Source organism: Equus quagga, chromosome 20 (genome assembly GCF_021613505.1).
Source record: "Equus quagga isolate Etosha38 chromosome 20, UCLA_HA_Equagga_1.0, whole genome shotgun sequence".
Lineage (NCBI taxonomy): Eukaryota > Metazoa > Chordata > Mammalia > Perissodactyla > Equidae > Equus > Equus quagga.
Window position 1 is genome coordinate 10,522,916 of NC_060286.1, and position 9,229 is coordinate 10,532,144.

General features: G+C 46.5%; 1 long non-coding RNA gene across 1 annotated transcript; it reads left to right on the forward strand.

The window, feature by feature from the left end:
- The first annotated feature begins 718 nt into the window (after positions 1–718).
- LOC124230999 (uncharacterized) lies at positions 719–8,515 on the forward strand. Its single transcript, XR_006886341.1, has 3 exons — positions 719–783; positions 6,927–7,007; positions 7,197–8,515. It is a non-coding gene; the product is annotated as an uncharacterized LOC124230999 (long non-coding RNA).
- Positions 8,516–9,229: the final 714 nt, after the last annotated feature.

Genomic DNA, 9,229 nt, shown 5'->3' on the forward strand with positions numbered 1-9,229 from the left:
TCCAATGCTGCCCAGGAGCAGCCTCACTGGCCTTGGAGAACGGCTTTGGTCACTGGTGAGAGTGGGAGCTAGAAAGTGAAGAAACCTTGGCTGTCACCCCCTCCCCTTCCCAGGAGGGCTGGCCAGGGCTCTGTGGCTGCTTGGGGCCTCTGCTTATCAGGGCCAAAGCCGGCTCACCCGTCCTGACACACAGGAAACCAGTGATCTGATAAAACTGGGTTCCTCCTAGGTGTCAGCCACTTAATGTGGTGGCCCTCCCAGGACTATTTGCATGTTAGATGATACCACATTGAGGGCTTTGCTCAATGCAAAGGAGTGAATTGCTAATTATAGAGGCCAACCAGGCCTGCTGGTGGGAAGATTTTATTTGGGAGGATCATAGGGCATCTTCTCGTATTGACAACAGTTTACCTCAGTTAGGATGATGTTCTCCATAATCTCTGCCCTGATTTTATTGTTGTTTTAACTGTGAGGAATCTGTAGAAATGAAATGTTTTCTTAAACATGAAAGCCCCTCATATTCACCAAACACACCTTCTGAAAGGGCATCTCTGTTGTGATCATGAAGCACCACGGAGCAGGAAATGCAGTGTTGCCACACTGAGGGAACCACACCCACAAAGTCACATTATGTAAGCATGGTGGGTTGGTTTTCAACTTCTAGAATCAATCTATTGTGAAAGGGAGAGATTAAATTAAATGTTATCCACCAGAATGACATAAATGGAGAAGTAAAACTGACAGAAGTTGGAGGTAGAAGGGGACATTTCGGTGGAAAGACAGGTAAGGGTCCTAATTAACTCACTTTCCTGGGGAAGGAGGCTATTGAAAATGGTTCTAACCAGATCAAGCAAGTTTTAAGGACATTGTTTAAAGTGACAAAGATAACCAATAGAATAACTGAAAAGTGTAATGACTAAAAATGAGAGGATTGGGGAGGCAGTAGGGGCTTGGGTTAGCGAGCTGAATCCTCTTGTTTCTTAGGAAGGAGTCAGAGATGTCCGAAGTTGGTAAATAAACACGTAGCAGTGAATTACTTAGTGTTGCAGTGATGACCATCTAAAAGCAGAAAGGGGTAGAGCTGGTTCTCTGGAAAGGAGGACCAGAGTCAGGCAGGGCACTGTTGCTTTTCTCTGTAATCCCTGTTGTATCACATTGAAATTATGGACAGGTTATATTTTCACAAAACTTACAAGAAATTCTTTCTCGGTTTTCCACATTCTCCATAATGGGCATATAGGATAGTGATAATATATGATAAAAGGAGACATGAAAAGCTTAATTTATGTATTAAAAATTTTTAAATTGTGGTAAAAACATATGACAAAATTTACCATCCTAACCATTTTTCAGTTTCCAGTTCAGTAAGGTTGACTGCATTCACAGTGTTGTGCAACAGATCTCTACAAATTTTCATCTTGTGAAACTGAAAGTCTGTGATTATTGAACAACTTCCCATTTTCCCCTCCCCCAGCCCCTGGCAACCACTATTCTACTTTCCGTTTCTGTAAATTTGACTGCTTTAGATACCTCATAGAAGTGGAATCATATAATATTTGGCTTATTTCACTTAGCACAATATCCTCAAGTTTCATCCACGTTGTAGTATGTGACAAGATTTCCTTCCTTTTTAAGGCTGAATAATATTCCACTGTATATCTATGTCACATTTTCTTTACCCATTCATCTGTGGATAGACACTTGAGTCGCTTCTACCTCTTGACTACTGCAAATAATGCTGTAGTGAATACGGGTGTGCAAGCTTAATTTGTTTTTAAAAAAGGAGACCCCAAATAGATGCAGAAACTATGGTCAGAGAAGGCCCAGAACTTAAGTCCCTTCTGGACCAGAGCAAGCCCAAGGCATGACCTCTTGGGCTCCTCCCTTCAATCTCCTGACAGCTGGAGAGTTTGTCAAGGCCCAACCTCTTGGGATGGTCTGGAAGCTGGAGGAAGCATGGTACGGAGTCGTGGAATAGTATGGAAGGTGCACTGAAAGAAGCCAAGTTGGCATCAGCCCGGCACATGGTCCTCTTTGCCATCCGTCTTCCTCCACCGTATTTCCCACTGTCAGTGTTCTCCTAGCTCTGCCCATATCTACCCAGTGCCCCTGGTCTGGCATCTGGTGCCAGGGAACAGCTGTGATCTGAGTGCAAAGGCATTTGACTATCTTATTTTCTCACAAGCTCGCTTTTTTCCTTTAGGCTTGGGCCTGTGCCTCGGTGTTAATTTGCAGGGCTGGTTTAGGTCTCTCCTGGGTTATCAGGACCTGTTCACCTAGTCCCTGTCTGTCCTGATACAGCAGATCTCTTTCTAGGCTGGAGGCTGTGGGTGGAGCCGTGTGACTCCTACGGGCTAGCTTGGATGGTTTCCCATTGTGTTAGGTGACAGATTGTTCTTGGACAGGAAATTATTTAAGTTCAGCTTTTCCTCTGATGATCTGGGAGGCACTCAGTCAACACATGTGGAACTGAAATCCCGCAGAGACCTGGCCATTAACAGATGTGTGAGCTGGGTCCTCAGGCACAGCGTGAGATACTTTCCACAGTGGGAGAAGAGTGTGGGATGTGGGGTCTCCAAAACCATGGGGGGCAGGGGAGGGTGTTCCCTATGGGGCTATCGGGAGGCATGAAGTTATTTCCTTCCTCACTGGACTGTGGCTTTGGGGCCACCTGGTAGCCTCAGATGACCTTTTGTGAGGTCTTTTTCAGAGGTGGTGGCTCTCAGAGAGAGAGGCTAGGTGACAGTTGCCAGAGTTCAGGCAGCTGATGTCGGTATCTGGGAAGGAGGTTGACACCAGGGTCTTCCCCATTTCCCATTCTACACCATCTGCCTTTTCTGACGTAGATGGTTGATTGGGAAGTTCCGTTCCAATTTATCCTGCCTTTTCCCTTCCAAGCCTTGCAGGTGGGTAGAGGAAGGATGTCCTCTAAGGCTTAGTGTCTAATACATAGCCACTAACCACATGTGGCTATTGAAATTTCTATTAGGTAGAATTAAAAATTCAGTTCGTCAGTTGCACTGGCCACATTGCAAGTGCTCGATAGCCACATGTGCATTGGCTATCGTAAGGGACATTGCAGATACCAAACACTTTCATCATCACAGGAAGGTCTGTGGGACAGCACTGCTCTGAGCCTCCTCTCTTTTCTCCTCTATGCTTCCGATCTGGAGTGATTGGAAGTTGCTGCTCCTTTAGGCGGGGGCCCCCAGAATGTGCTGCCTATTGAGAATTCAAGCAGGGCCAAAAGGCCTTCAGTCCTCATCAATACTGAGTCCAGGGCAGCCTCAGGCTCTGAAATCTTGCTCTTCCTGACGGCGACACCTATAGCTCTGAAGCTGCCACTTAAGTGGGTTCTGGCCTGCAACAGGAATTCTGTTCTGTTCACTAGCAAATCTATTTCATGAATTTTCCAGGGTGTGAGGATACACTGGCCTAACCCAGTCTTCTGGTCTAGGTCCCTTTCCTAAAACGCCACATCTCCTTGGGTGTTTATCTACTTGCTAACCCTGCTTTAGTGTCCTGTGTTAGATAGCTGTTGTCCTTATGCAAGCTCTCTCAGCAATTAAACATTTATTGCCCTGTGAAAAGAGTCTGGCCATTAGGGCTGGGAGGAGGTGGGGACATGTATTTATCTGGGAAGTCTGTAATACGGGATGAAGTTTTCCAGAATAATGAAGCACAGCCTTGCCTTCTTCCCTAGATCAGTCCAAGGCTGCCCTTTTAGTCTTTTGGGTCCACCGCACAGCACCAGGTATTCCCCACACGACAGCCAACTTTGGGGCTGCATCAGAGAAACCTACTTTGTCAGGGATCCCGACAAGGGGCCAAGAAGAGAGCTGGGAGGGAAACGTCCTCTCTTTCCACTGGGGTTGGTAAGCTCAGAGAACACAAATCTAGGGTTGTCAGCTGCTGGCTTCCTTGCCTCACAAGGAGAGCAGGGAGGTAATGTGGATCTCAGTGAAGCAGGAAAAGGAGAGAGAACAGAGCCCTGCAGTCTTATTAGAGGCTGCTATGCCTTAGTACTGTGAAAGCTAATGGACCTCCAGACCCAGACCTTCCAGTTATGAGACAATTAAAGCCTTTTCTGCTTTAGTTTGTATTCAGTCTTTGTCACTTGCAACCAAAGAATCCTAACTACTACAGAGTCATTAGGTCTGAATAGTTGGGAGGAAGAAGACTCTGCTTGAAGACCAACTTCAGGTCCTTGCCAAGATACCTGCATGGAATGACCGGACTGAAATAACAAATGATCCAGAGGTGGTCACACACAGACCAGTCATGATGTAGCTTTGCCTTCCCAGCACCGTCTTCTGCTCTTGACATTTCCTCTCCCCTTCAGCTCCCCCAAATCCTCCCTACCTCTCAAGGCCGTGTTAGAATCCACCTGCTCCAAGAAGCCGTCTCTGAGCATCCAGCCTCTATCCTCTGGCTGCTAGTACCAATTATAATTACCACAGAATTGTGAACTATCTTATAGCGATGTCTGCTTTCACTGTCTAGAATGGGTCTTTAAAGATTTTGTTGTTACGTGTTTAGAGTTTGTCACCTTCTTCCACCTGGTTAAGGTCAGAGATGGGGTCTGATGCTTTTGTGTCCCTGACAGGAGCCAGCATAATGCCTGGCACATATCAGATCCTCAGTGAATGTTTGTGGATTAGAAACTTGTGGAGGGGCCAGCCCCGTGGCCGAGTGGTTAAGTTCTGACGCTCTGATTCGGCAACCAGGGTTTTACAGGTTCGGATCCTGGGTGCAGACATGGCACCGCTCATCAGGCCACGCTGAGGTGGCGTCCCACATAGCACAACCAGAGGCACTCACAACTAGAATATACAACCTTGTACTGGGGGGCTTTGGGGAAAAGAAGACTGGCAACAGATGTTAGCTCAGGTGCCAATCTTTAACAAAAAAAAAAAAGAAAGAAACTTGGGGAAACAAGTGTGAGAGCAACAGGAGTCCAGTCTGTATCCATGTAAGTGTCCAGGGTGAGTGGGTTACATCCTCCAGGAAAGCTGTCTGGTCTCTCACCAGAGGACTCTTTCACATCAGGGAGTGAGGATGGAGGAGGCAGAGGAGCAGAGGAGGAGAATGGAGAAGAGGTGAGAATGGAGATCCTTGCTTGATGGCTGAGACCTTCCAGGGAAGCTTCCTAGGTCACTGGTGTAGTGGAGAAGGGAAGTGATTCTGTGCCTCAGACATCTCTGAAACCCTGGGGAGGAGTGCAGACCTGGTGGGTGGGCATGTGGCACGGAAAGGCACAGGTCTGAATCCGCTCCTCTGTGGAAACGCCTTCAGAGCTGGCTCAGGAGACACGTAGGAGAAACTAGTGTCCTCACTCCACTGCTCATTCTGCATCCATTTTAATGCAGCTGGAAATTACATTTTCCACCAGACAATGGGTCCAAATTACATTTGGCTATTTCCCAAACATCCTACCCCAACCTTTAAAGACCAGGATTTGCCAATATTGAAGTCAACATATAATTTAAAGGCTTTTTGAGTGATGAGAAGATCTTTGACATAAGCACATACCCTGATTCTTTGAAAGCTGACACTATTTGAATAATGTGTATTCTGAGTCATTCATAAAAAGGGAATCACTTTCCTCCCTCCAGGTGTGCTAATCACATTGGACAGCACAGAAAATACCGCACAGTTAGGCCCTCATCTGTTCTCTCATTGTTTTCTGGCTCTTCTCTTTTTCATTTGCTTAGGCACTTGCCTCCTGGGGCAATGCCATGTCTTATACTAAGAGTACGTCTCCCAGCAACCAGGACACTCAATGAGTGACGATTGGATGGACGGATAGATGGATGAATAAACACTCGGTAAATACCTACCCAAACAACAGCAAGAAAATTTGTACTAGTCAGGGTTCTCTCTCTCTCTCCATATATAAATATAATAAATATATTTATTTATTTATTTAATATAAGCATATAAATATAATTAATATAAAATACATAAATATGTTAATATAAATATGTAAATATACATATATATGAAGAGATTTGTCATAAGGAATTGGCTCATTTGATTATGGAGGCTGAGAAGTCCCATGATCTGCTATCTGCAAGGTGGAGACCCAAGAAAGTCAGTGATATAGTTTGAAGGCCCGAGAGCCAGAGAGCCAACGTAGATTCCAGTCCGGGTGTGAAGGCCTGAGAACCAGGAATGCTGAGGGCAGGAGGAGATCAATGTCCTGGCTCACAGTCAGGCAGAGAGCAAATTCAACCTTCCTCCACCTTTTTATTCTATGCAGGCCCTCAATGGATTGAATGATGCCCACCCACACTGGAGAGGGCAGTCCACTTTACTCAGTCTGCCATTCAAATGCTAATCTCTTCTGGAAACATCCTCACATACACACCCAGAAATAATGTTTTGCCACCTATCTGGGCATCTCTTAGCCCAGTCAAGTTGACACACAAAATTAACCACCACAAACCCTGACATTTACCAAGCATTTACTATATCCCAGGCATGTGCTAAGTACATTACTGATATAATCTCATTCTTAGAGACAGTATAATCTCATTCTTAGAGATATACATGTGTGAGAATTACATAGAGGAAAAAATTCTCTTATTAGGTGACTTCTAGGGTCTCTTCCTGTTACAAGATTCTTTGACGTGATATGACATTAGGGAAACTAGGATATTGAGGTGGGGCTTGAGAACCTAACACCTAGAAGCAGAAATAAAAACAACATTATTGGTCACCTCCTTCTGTGGACTGAGAACTGTGCTAAGTGCCTTACAAATATTTTCTCACTAATTCCTGAATAACACCCTATGAGATAGGTACTACTAGACACTCCATTTTCAGATGAGGAAATGAAGGCACAGAGAGGTTAAGTAGCTTGCCTAAGAAACAGAGCTGGCATTCAGCTCTGTTGACTCCAAGTCTGTGCTTTTAACCACCAGGCTTCCAGAGGGACTGCAAAGCCCTTTACCATGGTCTGGATGCTGGAGAAGGTGCCTTTCTACGGGGCCATAGGGGTGCAGGTGAGCTGGAGAGGGAGGGAGAGGGAGAGCATTGTCATAGGAACAGGGAGATTTACTGCGAGGACGGGTGGCATGCAGGCCAGCTGGGGCTGAGGAGTGTTCTGGAAACAATTCCAGAGGGGTCTCTAACTCCCATTCTCTTCAGCAGCACTTGGTAAACCTCGGCTTCGCTCCCTCTGTCTCTTCCAGGGGCAGGCAGGACAGGATGTTCTCCGAGTTCCAGCAGCAGGACCATCCCTCAGAACGCGCAGCAGAGCCATGATTAGGGCTGAAGCCTGGTTGTGGGGCAAAGGCCTCGCCTCACCTTTCACCGCCGTCTCGCTTGAGATGTCGCAAGTATTTAGAGACTTGCCTTTTCCCCCCCTCTCATCAGCTTTATAACCCTGAACACATTCTTATTTTTCTTCCCATCACTCAATTTATCAGCCCCTGGAACAAGTCTGTCACTCACCCGTGAGCCTAGAAGGCTCTCTGGTGAATTGTAAGGCAGTTCACACTGGCTTGATTGGGCAGAACAGGGTGGTGGTGGTTCTTATCTTGGGTTTAATTTGCTTAAGTTGTTCCTACCTCCTCTGCTCAGGTCTAGCGGCTCTTTGGGAGCTCTGGTCGGGTATTTCGGTAGCAGGATAAGAGTGGTTAAGAGCATAAGTTTAGGCTGCGGAGGGGGCCTGGGTACATGTCCCAGGTCTGCCATTAAGGGCCACATGACCCGGGACATGTGGCTTGACCTCTCTGAGCCTCAAAGTTCTCATCTGTAAAATGGGAAAGAACATTACCTGCCTCAAAGGATTGCTGGGAGGATGGAACGAGAATGCTTATGGAGCACTTAGGACTGCTCCAGGCACAAGGTTATCCCCATAATCTTCCCAGCAGGACAAGGACAACCACAGGTCCGGGATAAGGGTATTGGGATCAGAGAATCAGGGGTTATGAAGCCAGGCTTTTCGCCCTAGACAAGGGTGGAAGTGAAGAGGAAAGAGCTTGTTCTAGTTGAAAGATCCAGTCAGGGTTCCTTAAGGTGGTAAAAGCCAAGATTTTCAGGATTGAAAGAGACCCTGGAAATCCTCTGACTGAAAAGAAGGCAGCTCTGTAGCAGGAGAGTGAGAAAGAAGACGGGCCCGAGTGACCTCCACAAAGTACCACTTATGAAGGATTTGAGGTTTTGACGGGAGTGCCTGGCGGCTAAAAATAGGACAGGACTGTGTGGGCTCCGTGAGCCTGGTTGCTCCTCAGGTGGAGAAAAAAGTTACCCCATCCACCAGAGGGTCAGTTCCTCCTTTCCCCTGGAGGAGATGCTGGAGACTTAGGAAACTGGATGGACCAGGTCCTCGTTGCCGTAATCTAGTTATAACCAACCCATGTTTCCCGTATGGTCTGGCACAGAAACCAAAGGAAGGGTATGCAGAGCTGGGCCCCGCTGGTTCCTTGGCATGGCTGCTCTGCCCTCTGGGAAAGATGGAGAAACCAGGGCTGGGAACCCATAGGCCCCTAAGAAGAAAACATCAACAACCAAAATTACAGTTGGGAAAAACTGCCTCCATCTGCAAGTAACTGGGCAATTACCTCCTAATTAAGCTCTCATTAATCTGTTTTCTGAGGGTGATAGTACAGTACTTGGTAGGTGCACCCCACCCTGCTTGTCACTAAGGTGTTGAAGATTAAGCATTTCACATCAATCAAGGTGGAACTCTTCTATCTGATTAAATATAATAGTCTGATTTATTCCAACATGATGAGGTCTTAAAAGCCATGCCCTTTTATCTTTGGAGCACTGGGAGGGGTTGCAGGGTTTTCATTTTGAGTCCTGTGTTACAGGGGAGGAAGAGGAAGCACCAGGAGGGGAAAAGACACAAGGCAGAATTCAGACCAGTGTTTTTCAAAGTGTGGACTATGGATCTCTCTTGCATCTGAATCACGTGCCTATTAAAAATGCAGATTCCTGGGCCAGCCCTGATGGCCTAGCAGTTAAAAGTTTGGTGCACTCCACCTCAGCAGCCCAGGTTCAGTTCCTGGTCACGGAACCATACCACTCATCTGTCAGTAGCCATGCTGTGGTGGTGGCTCACATTGAAGAATTAGGACTTACAACTAGAATACACAACTACGTACTGGGGCTTTGGGGAGGAAAAAAAAAGGGAGGAAGATTGGCAACAGACCTTAGCTCAGGATGGAACTTTCCCAGCAAAAAAATAAAAACAAATAAAAATGCAAATTCCTGGAGT